The sequence below is a fragment of the Lycium barbarum genome, chromosome 1 (assembly GCF_019175385.1).
Source record: "Lycium barbarum isolate Lr01 chromosome 1, ASM1917538v2, whole genome shotgun sequence".
NCBI lineage: Eukaryota > Viridiplantae > Streptophyta > Magnoliopsida > Solanales > Solanaceae > Lycium > Lycium barbarum.
This window is the reverse complement of record NC_083337.1, coordinates 115,637,449-115,652,615: the sequence shown is the minus strand read 5'-3', so window position 1 is coordinate 115,652,615 and position 15,167 is coordinate 115,637,449.

The window sequence follows — 15,167 nt, the reverse complement described above, 5'->3', positions numbered from 1 at the left end:
TTCTTTCTTACAAATAATACCAGGGCTCCCCAAGGCGAGGTGCTGGGTCTGATGAAGCCTTTTTCTAATAAATCCTTCAGCTGCTCTTTTAATTCTTTTAATTCTGCAGGTGCCATCCTGTACGGGGGAATAAATATAGGTTGAGTATCTGGCAGCACATCAATAGTGAACTCTATCTCTCGCTCCGGAGGAAGACCTGGAAGCTCATCTGGGAATACATCTGGAAATTCATTAACCACTGGGACTGACTGAAGAGTCGATGCTTCTGCTTTCAAGTCTTGTACCCGAACCAGATGATAAATATACCCTTTTCTGATCATCTTCCTCGCCTTAAGGTATGAAATAAACTTACCTTTCGGCGATGCTGTATTACCTGTCCACTCTATAACTGGTTCCCCGGGAAATTGGAAACGAACCAGCTTTTTCTGGCAATCAACATTAGCATAACAGGAAGCTAGCCAATCCATGCCCATAATAACATCGAATTCAATCATATCTAACTCCACCAAATCTGCCTTAGTATCTCGGCCACATATAATTACAGAACAATATTTATATACCTGTCTCGCTATAATAAAGTCCCCAATCGGTGTAGCTACTTCAAATGGCTCTATAGGTTCGGGCGTTATACCAATTTTACTAGGTACGAGAGGAGAAATATATGACAAAGTAGAACCTGGATCAATCAATGCATATACAGACCGAGAGAAGACCAATAATGTACCTGTAACAACATTTGGCGATGCCTCCTGATCCTGGCGGCTGGCCAAAGCATAGATGCGGTTCGAAGGACCGCTAGAACTAGAAAATCCACCACGGTATCTGCCGCGACCTACTGGTGCCGATGTACCCAGCCTCGTAGGGCGCATAGCCACCTAAGAAGATGATGACCCAGCGGCTGATCCGGTAGGCTGCGCTGTACCTCCCAAATTACCCTTATACGGGCAATCTCTCACAGTATGGCCCTGGCGGCCACAAGAATAACAAGCACCTGTAGCACGGTAGCACTCTCCAGGGTGGTATCTCTCACAATAAGAACACTGAGGCCTAGCTGGCCTCACCTGACCGGAACTCCTGTCTACCCGCGAACCTGAAGCCCTGGAGCTCTGGCCTGCTCCTGAATACCCTGGGCTATCAAATCGCCTGCCTGAGAACTGCGGAGGTGTGCTCTGTGTCGGCTGGGAAGAATGCCTGCTAGACTGCTGAGGCTGCCTACTCTGAAACTCCCCTTATACATACGCATATATAATGCCTGTTGATACATACATATATATATAAATATATATATATATATATGTGTGTGTGTGTGTGTGTGTGTGTATATATATAACTCCGGTTCATACATATATATGCATATATAACGCCTGTCCAAGCCTTTGTAGGCTCCTAGCCAACTAATCACTGGTTCATATATAACGCCTATCGCGCGCGCGCGTGCACACACACACACACACATATATATACACATCGGCCACTGTGGGAATCATTATCACAGTATCATATGTATATTGTCACGACCCAAACAGGAGGGCCGCGACTGACACCCAAGACCCTACTCGGCTGAGTGCCATACTACCATTCTATTCATGAGTCACAACTTCTTGTGAACCTTTAATTTATGCAATGATACTTCCGCCAAGTAAAACATGAAAAACTTTTCAATAAAACTTTTTCATCATGTCAGGGACATCTTCCGTATCGTTAATTCAAAGAAAACCTTTAGTCATAATAAAATCTTTAAAATAAAGCATATGAACACATCGACCTACATGGCCACTTTACACTACTGTCGACATCTCGACGAATTATCCACAGGACACTGTCTGTAAAAGTCTCTAACATGTGACAAGATACCATAACATAGGTTGGGATAGGGCCCCAACATACCCGTAATGCATCCGCCTTAAGGACATATGTACTCGATAATACTCCGAACAGAAATGGAGTTCACCAATCCAGCTGATAGCCTGGGAACATCCTATATCAAATGTCCTCTATTCATCTGTATACACCTGTGTGGAATGAAACATAGCGCCCTCAGGAAAAGGGACGTCAGTACGAATAATGTACCGAGTATGCAGCGCCCCTGTCGACAATGAATGGTATCTGCAGAATTTTCCTGATTCAGTTCAGATTTCGTCGATTTGATCCGTTCCACTTATAGTCCTGTAAAATTACCAAGAATACCTGCTAGCACATTCGCACACAGGGTAGGACACCTTCTACCTTAACTTCCTCTAACAAGCTTCCTTCTCTCTCCTCAAACGTCTTTGGAATCTTAATTATAGTCATTAAGTATCCCTTCTTACTTGTAGGGACACCATAAATACCTTAACTTTCATTAGTCTTTTTACCGCACAACAACCCAAAATTCCAAGGTGTAACATTCTCTCCCCCCCCCCCCCCTAAGAACATTCGTCCTCGAATGTTAAGTTCTCGAGGATCCTACAGAAATTTTGCCAGAGTTTCCCCTGTAATATGTCACTACCATCCTATCACAACACCCAAAATAATGTTGCCTCACAGGCTACAATAACAACAGTCAGAAAAGATGGCCACACATGACCCAAAGGCATCAAAATAAAGCATTGCATACCTTATGATAATGGTGTCTCATCTTGAATCTCTTTCGGTGGTGGAAAAAATTGCAGATATTTGGACTTCATGTCTTCTTCGGCTTTCCAAGTCATTTCCTCTCGGTTATTCTTTCTCCACAAGACTTTAACTGAGGCTACCTCTTTGTTTCTGAGCTTCCGCACTTGCCTATCCAATGCAGCAATTGGTACCTCTTCAAAAGCCAACTTTTCAGTAACCTGAACATCATCTACTGGCACGACTCTGGAAGGATCTCTAACACACTTGCAGAGCATCGACACGTGAAAGAATGGATGAACTGATTCAAGCTCTGGAGGTAAGTCCAGCTCTTAAGCCACATGGCCTACTTTGCCCACGATCTTATAAGGCCCAATATACCAGGGGCTAAGCTTACCCTTCTTGCTGAATCTCATTATGCCTTTCATCAGCGACACTTTCAAGAACACCCAATCATTGATTTGAAATTCCAAGTCTCGTCAGCAATTATCGGCATAAGATTTTTTGCGACTCTGAGCCGTTGACAATCGGTCTCAGATAAGTTTGACATTTTCCATTGCTTGCTGAATTAGTTCTGGACCTATCAGTTGGGTCTCGCCGACTTCAAACCACCCAATTGGCGATTTACATTTTCTTCCATACAGAGCTTCATACGGAGCCATCTGGATGCTAGAATGGTAGCTGTTGTTGTAGACAAACTCAATAAGTGGAAAACGATCATCCCAATTGCCTCCGAAATCCAATACACATGCCCGCAACATATCTTCTAAGGTCATAATAGTGCGTTCAGCTTGTCCATCAATCTGTGGATGAAATGTTGTGCTGAGTCTCACTTGAGTTCCCAAACCTTCTTGGAAAGACTTCCAGAATTTAGTAGTAAATTGTGCTTCTCTATCAGTGATAATAGGTACTGGGATACTATGAAGTTGCACTATCTCCTTAAGATACAGCCTTGTATAATCTTCTACTGAATATGCAGTTTTGACCGAAAGAAAATGGGCCGATATTGTAATTCTATCCACGATTACCCATATGGAATCATACTTACGCCGGGAGTGAGGTAAACCTAAAATAAAATCCATATTGGTTACTTTCCATTTCCAGGTTGGAATTTCCATGGCTTGTAACAATCCTCCTGGCTTTTGATGCTCGATTTTCACTTGTTGGCAATTTGGACACTAAGCTACAAAATTTTGCTATATCCTTCTCCATCCCATCCCATCTCGTAGTGACTTAAGATCATGATACATCTTGGTTTCTCCTAGGTGAATAGAATACCGAGAATAATGAGCTTCTTCCAGAATCTGACGACGTAATCCCGCAATATCCGGAACACATAGCCTGCCGCGATACCTGAGAACTCCATTTATAGAAACCTCAAATGGTGACTTCTCTTTTTGAGGAAGTGTATCTCGATAGTGACTCAACTGGGGATCTTCGTATTGGCACCTTTTCACTTCCATGTCCAGGGATGAAACAGATGGGTTGTGAATATCAATTCCCACATTGCTTGAATCGATTAAACGAAATCCCAGGCTAGCTAGCTGGTGGAACTCACGGACTAATTCTTTATTCTCCGGCTGAACATCACATAGACTGCCCATGGATTTGCGGCTAAGAGCATCAGCCACCGCATGCTTTTCCTGGATGATATAGTATACTCACATCATAGTCTTTCAATAACTCCAACCAACACCTCTGCCAAAGATTCAACTCTTTTTGCTTGAAAATATACTAGAGGCTCTGGTGGTCCGTATAAATATCAACATGAATGCCAAACAAATAATGTCTCCATATTTTCGAAGCATGAATAACAGCCGCTAACTCCAGATCATGGGTTGAGTAGTTCTTCTCATATTTCCTCAACTGTCTGGAGGCATAAGCTTTAACCTTCCCGTGCTGCATCAACACGCAGCCCAATCCGACACCGGAGGTATCATAATAAATAACATAACGCTCTAACCCTTCTGAAAGTGTCAGGACTAGGGCTGAAGTCAGTCTGTCTTTCAATTCTTGGAAGCTACGCTCACAAGCATCGGTCCATTGAAATTTTGTTGATTTTTGCGTTAACTCCGTCAATGGTGCTGAAATAGAAGAAAACCCTTCCACAAATCTTCCGTAGTAACCTGCCAATCCCAGAAAGCTTCGAACCTCCATAGGCGTTGTAGGCCTCGGCCTAGTCTTCACAGCCTGAATCTTTTGAGTGTCTACGTGAATACCATCAGCTGAGATAATATGGCCGAGAAAATTCACAGAATTCAACCAGAACTTGCATTCTAAAAATTTAGCATACAATTCATAAGTCCGAAGAATTCCAAGAACAATACGCAAGTTGTCTGCATGCTCTATTTTTGATCGAGAATATACCAAAATGTCATCGATGAACATGGTCACAAATAGAAATAGAAAGGGCCTGAATACAGTATTCATCAGACTCATAAGCACTGCCGGGGCGTTAGTTTACCCACACGACATCACCCGAAATTCGTAATGGCCATATCTAGCTCTGAAAGCCATTTTCGGAATATCCTCTTCTTTAACTCTCACTTGATGATACCCTGACCTCAGATCAATCTTAGAAAACCACTTGAAACCTTGTAGTTGATCAAACAAATCATCAATTCTCGAAATTGGATATTTATTCTTTATCGTCACCTTATTCAGTTGTCTATAGTCAATACACATTCGTAGAGAACCATCTTTCTTTATTACGAATAAGACAGGTTCTCCCCATGGCGATGAACTAGGTCTAACAAATCCTTTTTCGAGCAAATCTTCCAATTGTGCCTTTAGCTCTTTTAATTTTGCAGGAGCCATTCTGTAAGGATGTATAGATATAGGCTCGGTGTCCGGCAGCACATCAATAGTAAAATTAATTTCTCGTTCTGGTGGACGACCTAAAAGTTCATCTGGAAATACATCCGGAAACTCATTTACTATAGGTATGGATTGAAAATTCGGCGGCTTCGCGTCGGTGTCATGAACTCGGACCAGATGGTAAATATAGCCTTTAGCGATCATCTTCCTTGCCTTAAGGTAGGAAATGAACCTACCTTTTAGGGATGCTGTATTACCCTTCCATTCAAGCGTTGGTTCGCCTAAAAATTGGAACCAAACTATTTTCGTTCTACAACCCACATTATCATAACAGGAGGCCAACCAGTCCATGCCCATAATCACGTCAAAATCTAACATTTCTAGTTCAATCAAATCAACTGTAGTCTGGTGATTACATACCACAATCATACAATTTCTATATACTTTTCTGACTATTACCAGGTTACCAACAGGAGTAGACACTTTAAAAGGTTTGATTAGCTTGGGTTGCACCCCAATACAACCAGCAATACAAGGAGTGATGTACGACAAGGTAGAACCCGCATCAATCAATGCATAAACATCATGCGAGAATATGTATAGTATACCTGTAACCACATCAGGGGAGCACTCCAGATCCTGGCGTCCCGCTAAAGCATAAATACGGGGCTGGGGCCACCTGAACTGGATGCTACCCCTCTAACCCTACCACGACCTGCTGAGGCCAGGGGCCCTACGGGGTGCACAGACGAAGAAGAGCCGATTACTGATCCTGTAGGCTGGGCCCCAACTCTACCACCCATCGATAGACAATCACGTATCATATGCCCAACCTAACCACAGGCATAGCAAGCATCTGAACCTTGGTGACACGGACCCGAATGTAATCTTCTACACTGACTGCATCGTGGGACCGGTGGTCTCCTATGACTAAGCTCTTCTCCAAACTGGGAACCAAAAACTCTCGAGCTTTGACCCTTTCCTGAGTAAATAGGGTGATCAAATCTCCTACCCACAAATCGAGGAGGTGCACTAGTCGCAGACTGGCCTGAATATCTGGAATGTGACTGCCTCTGACCCCCTCTATACTCGCTACTAGCACCAACAGATCTGGCCCTTTTACTCTGCCCTCAGTCTACATCATGCTCACCTCAGTGCGGTTGCTGCTGCTCTTCTAAATTCTGGGCATGGGCCTGGATACGGGAGATGTCCATCCCTTCTGCAATGAGGCTGTCAAGCAATCTTTGAACAAATGTGGCCCTAAGCCGCACACAAATCGATGTACTCTATCTCCCATATCGGCTATCATAGTCGGAGCATATCGGGCCAATGAATTAAAATGGAGACTATACTCCTAAGCACTTATATTTCCTTGCTTTAGATTAAGAAACCTGTCAGCTCGAGCGCTTCAAATCTCAGGTGGCAAATAGTGGTGAATAAAAGCAGCTACGAATTCCTGCTAAACCGAGGGAGGTGCATTTTCCTTCCTTGATTCTATCCAATTATTATACCATAGAATGGTGACATCCCGCAATCTATAGGACTCTAGCTCCACCGACTTTGTATCGGAGGCATGTATAATCCTCAGCGTCCTCAATATCTCGTCTATAAAACCCTGTGAGTCTTCATGCGGTATTGACCCGAAAAATTCTGGCAGGTTCAAACTCATGAAATCACGGGCTCTGGCACTAGTGACTCCATCACCCGTACCCGTACTATGATACTGGGCCTGAGCAGCAACTAGTTGAGTCAATAGCTGAATAGCCTCGGTCATCTGCTGAACCGAAGTGCCCGGTGGAGGAATTGAAGGCACCAGAGCTGGGACTGAGGCCCCTTCACGCTCCTATAGAACATATGGGGTGTGACAGGTATGAGATGGAGCCTCATTATGGGACTCACCATCCTCTACATGTACTGATGGCTCCTTTTCAACCCGTCTTCCTGCCACAGCCCTTCTAGGCAGCTGTCGCTTTTCTCTTTACCGGCATCACTGAAATCATAACGCACAATTAGGGAAAGAGAAAAATCTTATAACATAGCTCTATCGCACGATCTATGAAGAAGAAATACGGTCATTATTCCTAAATGCCCCGCAGCCTCTTGTTTATAAGTGTGGCGCGCTTCATACCCATAAATATGACTCTACTGGACACGGCTCGTAGACACACCCTAGGACGGAACGGCATTGATACCACTTTTGTCACGACCCAGCTAGAGGCCATGACGGGTACCCGGAGCTTACTACTGTGCACCACTTATCATGCTGTCTATCATACTCAACCTGGACATACATTATTCTCAACACAAACTTATCATGAAACAATCTCCAATGCCTCCCAAACATATATATGCATAGGCCCATAAGGCTACAAAAATGATGTACAACATATACACTTAACAAGTCTCATGATATCTACAACCCACACATAAGTATCTAAGAGCCTCTAACTGAAGACTGAAATCATAAGGACGGGACAGGACCCCGCCGTGCCCAATATATACGCAAAAGGATATACCAAGAAGTGGCAACTCCGGAGTAGTAGATTGCTCCTGCAAATCCGATGAGTAAGCTCCTAAGCGTCTACGCCGTCTCCCTATCTACATGTGGGCATGAACACAACATCCATAAAAGAAAAGGGCATCGGTACGAACAATGTACTGTGTATGTAAGGCATATATGATAACTTAATAAGGAAATATAGAAAGCATAAGAGGGAAATATAACTGTAACTGCTTGCCTCTTGAGGCGGAGTCATGCATGCTCACTTTTACCTTTAAAAAATATAACATATATCTATATACATAAAATGTCTGAATCAAATACGTCATTAGCCCGCGTCCGCGGTAATCAGGTCACGCCGCCCACTAGTGGTGTCTGCCCATGCCTTGTAGACATGGTGTAGTAAACCGCCCACCTTTGCGGTGCTGCCCGGCCATCTAGGCACGGTGTAATCATCATTATATTCCTAACACGAGGCATGCATAAGAGCTCAAGTAGAAACTATAACTCTATCGGAGTGATGTAAGGTCGGGAACCTCCAATTATGTTATGGAATAATCCTCATCACTATTTCTCACCTTAAAAGAATTAATACCATGAGGTGAGATAACAACAAGAGGTAATATCAATGAATCATGAAGGTAACAATATCAGGCTCATCATTATCATGATTATTATCATGGAACATATCTCATTTCTATCTCATAAGAAACTTTTAATACATTTTAGCTTTCATCTTTTAGGATGTAAGAAGGTCATGGAAATACGAAAAAGAAATCATAGTGTAGAAGTCATGCCTTTGAAAAAAAAAAGGGACAAGCCTTACATACCTTTATATCTCTTTAACTCTACCATCTAATTGTTTGCCTTTCAAGCTCGCGATTCTACCTTCAAGAGAATTTGTACTAAAATTAGATAACCAGAAACATACTTAAGCTTAAGCTAAAGCAACTAAGGGCTAATGAAGATTTGGCGGCATTTCCTTTGTTTCAACTTCCTCCATAAAGTAAGACAACTCCCAAACATCAATAAGAACACCCATAACAACATAATCAATAATGTTATAACCCATATTTTTTTACATGTTTGATTATTCGTAAGCTAATTGATATAAGTTCAAGGACAAGATTATTTTGAGACAAGGACTTTTAAATCCCGATTTTAATAGTGCACGGTTTGCACATTAATTACAATTAGTGTAGAAACATTAGTAAATATTAGGGATTAATTAACCATGATTAGATTGTTAAGTGGGAATTAATGATTAATTAACCTAATTAGACCACTACCCACTACAACATGGTTGAATTTGATTGGTGCATGCCATAGTGAGACAGATGTCAAGTGGGCTGGCCACATGTCAAGTGGGGAGGCAGCATATATATATTTAAGTGATGACTAATTAGTAGTCATACACTTCATTTCATCTTCTCCAACCCATTTGATGCAAGGATCATGAACATCCATGGCTGCCAAGCTCACGGTCACATTTAAGATTTTGAAGGAAAGAAAATCACAATTGTCTAGTAGGTGTTCTAAAAATCCAAGGGAGGTAGCAATATTATCTACATCTTGGATTTCATTTTGCTTGTTGCTTTCTCTTCACAAAAAAAGTGACCAGCAACCATAGTTTACATTTGAGAATTGTTCTTCACCTTAAGAATTCATTGGAAGCAAGGGAAAAACGTCCAGCAAGCTTGCTTAATTAAATTCTACGTGGCGGCAACGTTTTAGTCATTTATGGAAGCAAGTTAGTTCTTCTTCAAGGATTTTAAAGAGAGAGTTGTTCCTGGACATCTAAGGTAAGAAGTCTCCCTTACTTCATGTGTGTGAGCTTGTGTAGATGTTAGAAGTATTAGTTCTATGAAAACATATGGGCAGGAGCTTAAACTGGTAGACTAGTGTTGGATATTGTTTTATTGGATTATGGGAGTTGTTCTTACATTTTGAAAGGTTGGACGGGTGGTGATTGATTGCTCGATTACTCTTGAATTTTGCTATATTGTTATTGTAATTGTTGATATGAAATTGCTGGGACATGAATTGGGTTAGATGTTCATGAGGTTGTGGGTTGTTCTTGTTGAGTTAAAGGACTAAGTGTGGTTATGATTATGAATTGTGTTGTTGTAGTAATGGGCTGTTTGGAGCATGTTATTGTAAGAGCATTTTTTATGATGTGTTGTGGCTATAGATCATTAGGAATAACTTGAGTATGTCGTGATCGTTATGTTGATTATTGTTGAATGTGCAACGTGTGGACTGATTTGGAGTGTTGTGCGTGCGGTGCGGGCTGTTACGAGTTGCTCTTGGATCTTGTTTTGACTAGTTCTTGGTATGGTAACTTGGACGTGTCGTTGTTGATGTTATTCTGGTCGTTTCTATAGTTGGTATGGATGTGAGGGAAGTTAACAATATAGGGGAGATGCCGCCCAATTTTCTAGAAATGAGCTACTAACATTAAAATACGTTTTAAGCCTTTTCGTAGCTTAACCATAGTTCTTAACGTTTTAATATAGGTTGAGGTACTTTGTGCAGCTAATACATATCAAATCACGGATTAAACGTCAAAGGTAGGTAAAGCTAACCCTTCTTTCTTTTTGGCATGATCTTTGTGAGACAAACAGATGACGAATGTATAAACTCCAAAGAAGCTCCTATTCTTAGAGACACTAGGACGGCTAATGTTCTTGATTTCAAGAAGCTATTTCATTATGTCCTGATACGTGTCTATGATTCCTGAAGTTCTATTTGATCTAATCCATAGTGATATTCGAGGGGTACTTGACATGGTCGTTGTCTTTGATTCTCAAGTGTTAGTTCATTCTAATTATTCTATTGAGTCTCAAATGATGATGTAGTTTGCATATGGTTGCACATTATTCTGCTTGTGCATGCCGTTAATGTATCTTTCACCTAGTCCCAGGCCGGGTATGTTTTCATGCATAGTTTCACTGCATTGTTCACCGAGTTCCTTACTAAAGGGCCGGGTACGTTTGTATATATATGATGATATGATTATGGCACCGAGTCCCATAATGGGCCGGGTATGGTATATGATGACTTTATTCATCGAGTCCCATAATGGGCCGGATATGGTATATGATATAGACATGCATGATTCTCATCTCGTAAGGCACAGGTGCATTGGTATCTTTTATTATCATATTTGCCTCCTGTAATATTTTATTAAGTAATGATTTTCTTTATTGTATTTAACGTTTTATATACTCAGTACATATCTCGTACTGACCCCCTTTCTTCAGGGGTCTGCGTTTCATGCCCGCAGGTACAGACACTCGGTTTGGTGATCCTCCAGCCTAGGACTTCTGCTCAGCTGTTTGGAGAGCTCCATTGTTCTGGAGCCTAGACTATTTTGGTACATATCTTTTGATGTAGACTTCTGCATACTTAGGGGTACGGCGGGGCCCTGTCACGTCATGTTTCACTTTTTTACTCTTAGAGGTCTGTAGACACATGTGGGTTGTATGTAGGTTTTGGTCAGCTATGTTGATATGATTCGTTTTGGGTATCTCCGTATATAGTGGCAGCCTTGTCGGCTTGCGTATTGTGTTATGCTGTGGTTAGCCGTGACTCCTCAGGAGACAGGTTTATGATACATGGCGTTATAAGTCTTTCATTTGTTATTACAAGTTTCCATACTGTCCTTAGTTTCAATCTGACTATATCTAGCAGGTTCGTATACGAATGTCCAGTTCGGGCACTAGTCATGGCCCATGGGGCTGGGTCGTGACAAAAGTAGTATCAGAGCAGTTCATCCTCGGAGTGTCTACAGACCGTGTCTAGTAGAGTCTTGTTTATCGGTGTGTTGTGCACCACATCTATAAACAGGAAGCTACAGGACATTTAGGATGTTACCTTTTCTTCTTACTCTAGATCGTGCCATAGAGCTATATTATCAGGATAATCCCTCCCTAACAAATTATTGTGTTTACAGCTATGCCTCCAAAGAAAGCGACAGCTGCCCAGAAGGGCAAATCGGTAGTGGGAGATACTAGTCAGACCCGTAGAGTTACTAGGGCCCGTGTCTAGTCTATGCCTGAGATTGTACTCCAGTCAGCGAGCTCTGTTATACCGCTACCTCCAGAAGGAGCTTAGAGTAGTAGCAGCTCCACTGCCACCTCTCGAAGCCCCAGTACCTGAGCCTCCAGTTCCTCAACCAAGGGTGGAGGATAGGGCCATGAGAGATGCAACTCAGCTGCTGACCAGATTAGTGGCAGGGCAGGCTCGCAGGCATGGACTAGGAGTTGACCATTCGGATAGATCTGATAGTTTGAGGGCTCGTGACTTTATAAGTTGTAATCTTCCAGAGTTTTACGGGTCAAAGCCCGAAGATGATCCGCAGGAGTTTATTCGGCAGATGCAGCATACATTGAGGATAATCAAGGCTTCTGAGACTGAGTCTGTTGAGTTGGCTTCGTATCGGTTGCGGGATGTAGCTGTTAATTGGTATGAGTCTTGAGAGTTATCCAGGGGCGACGGTGCTCCTCCCGCTATATGGGATGAGTTTGTGGTGTTATATCCCGCACTTTAGTATGTTTGATTTGTCGTAAGTTAATCGACATAAGTTCAAGGGCAAGATTAATTTTTTGGGGTTATAAGTATATATGCGTTAACAAATGATAACCAAGCGTCGTGAAGGCTAAAGGTTACTCGAATCAGAGAAAATAAGTTTCGTTGAGGTTTAAAATTTATTTGAGTGAAATACGTTCCGAGCTATGATATTCAGTATTTTTGGACTAGAAAATTGAACCGTCCAACATGAGGAAATTTACTTGAGCTCGGAAGATTTAGTCATATTCAGACATGCAAATCAAGAGCTTGGTGTATAAAAGGATGAAATCTCGAAATTTTCTAAGACTCGAAAATGGAATGAAGGTGATTAGAAATAATATATTGTGTATACCAAAAGGGTCTATGGACTAGTGCTATGTCACATAATCATGAAAATTAGTATATGAAGTGTGTTAAAAGTGGTCCATGTTTAAGTGAATCGGGATCAAGAAATTAGTTATGCATATAATCGTTTAAATGTTGAATTATAGTGGTGTATAAAGGAGTTAATTATAGAATAAGTTGTTAAATGGGAATGTGGAATTATCCACGTGTAGTCATGTAACTTCTTCCACCTAAATGACAACACAAAATACGTGGCCAGTTGATAGCCCTTATTTACCTAGTTGTCTTTATTAGCTAAAGTGTTTGGTGTCACAATATTAAATTAGCTAAGTGTTTGGTGTCATTATGCCACCACCCTCGATCATTAAATTGCAACAAGTATCTATTCTTCTTAATTTTCAATGAGCAGTAGAAATGGATAGTGGGATCATTTATTGTTGATAATTCAACACTTAAATTTTACCACAAAAAGCAGCGTGAATCCCTCTTGGTAGCAACAACAACGTTCCTTTATGTTTTTTGGCGACACGGAGAATTCTTCGTAGTGAAGTAAAGTGGGAAAAGAAGAGTAGTTCTTGGCATACAAGGTAATAAACCCTCTCTCCTAGATGTATTTGAATTATCCGAGTCGTATCTACGTAGCTAGAAGAAAGAATTATGAAAACTATATCAGAAATCGGATAAATTGTTATTGTTATCATGTGGGCTGTTTGGTGGTTGTTATAACTTATTTTGTGGGCTGGAATATTGTGGGATTGGCTGTAGTTGTTGTTGTTGTCGTGTTTGTTGTTATACTATGTATATACGGAAATAAAGAAGTGTATACAAGCATCGGTATAGGAATTTATATTGGGCTGTTTTGGAAGTGATTTAAGAATGGATTTGATTCTATTTGGGCATGTATTTGTTAAGAACTCACGGGACGGTGATTGGAAGCCGTGAGTTTAAGTCATAGTAATTGTATAAATATGTTATGGGTTCGAGTAAATTGTTTGACTCCTAAGTGATGAAACAGATTGCTAAATATCTAAAAAATGGTATCTTATGTTGGAAAGAATAATGGTTATTAAGTGTTGAAAGACCACTGTTGAACGTAGTTAGGCTTTAAGCCCACTAGATATTCGGTGAAATGTAGTAGTGACCCCATTCTTGAAATTTCGGTTCGATTGTGACGTAAAAGATTTATATGGTGTAGATTAATGTTCGTTGGGTCATCTGGGACTCGTGGCACTCTCGTTAGCCCAGGAAGGAATTGATGTATGTAAAGTTGTCCCTTCTTTCTTTTGGCATGTCCTAGACGTAAGTGATGAATGACATGAGCTTTGGGGTAATTCCATTCATAAGTTCCGAATATGATTCATGATTCTTATTCACTTCTTGATGTTAGAGCTTTAAAAGTAGTTAAGACACTGCCCTGGAGCTTTCTATATGTTGTATAGTATAATCGTATGTATAAGTCTCTATTCCTAAAGGCTCTATAATGACTAATGTCCTTAACTTTCATAAGCTATCTCGTATTGATTTGATACCTGTCTATGATCCCTGAGACGTTATTTAATATAGTTCATAATTATATTCAAAGAGCCACTAGGATGGCTAATGTTCTTGATTTCCAGAAACTATTTTATTATGCCTTGATACGTGTATATAATCCTTGAGGTTCTATTTTTATATAATCCACAGTGACATTCGAAAGGTATTTGATATGACTATTGTCTTAGTTTTCAAATGATGATTCATTTTGATTATTCTATTGAGTCTCAGATATGATTTAATTTGCATATGGTTTCTCACTACTCTGCTCGTGCATGCCTCAATACATCTTTCACTGAGTCCCGGGCCAGGACATGTTCTCGTGCACAGATCCACTGCATTATTCACCGAGTCCCTCACTAGAAGGCCGGGACACGTTATATATATGTATATGCTGATATGATGACATGATGATATGATGATATGGGGATGGCGGCCAGGATGGCACATGTTGATCTTATTCACCGAGTCCCTGATTTTATTTACCGAGTCCCTCACTAGAGGGTCGGGACACGTTATACATATGCATATGAACAGGATGATTCTCTAATGGTGACATTAAGTTTCATAACGAGTTAAGTCTGATATTGACACCATGATTTATGATTCAAAGGTAAGCCTGGTGGTTTTCTGGTTATTGTACTAGTTTTCTGTACTCCTCACTTCAGTATGATCCTATTTATTGTATTTATGCTTTACATACTCAGTACATATTCCGTACTGACCCCCTTTCTTCAGGGGGCTGCGTTCATGCCCGCAGGTACAGATGTTCACGTTGGTAACCCGCCAGCTTAGGAGTCCTATTCAG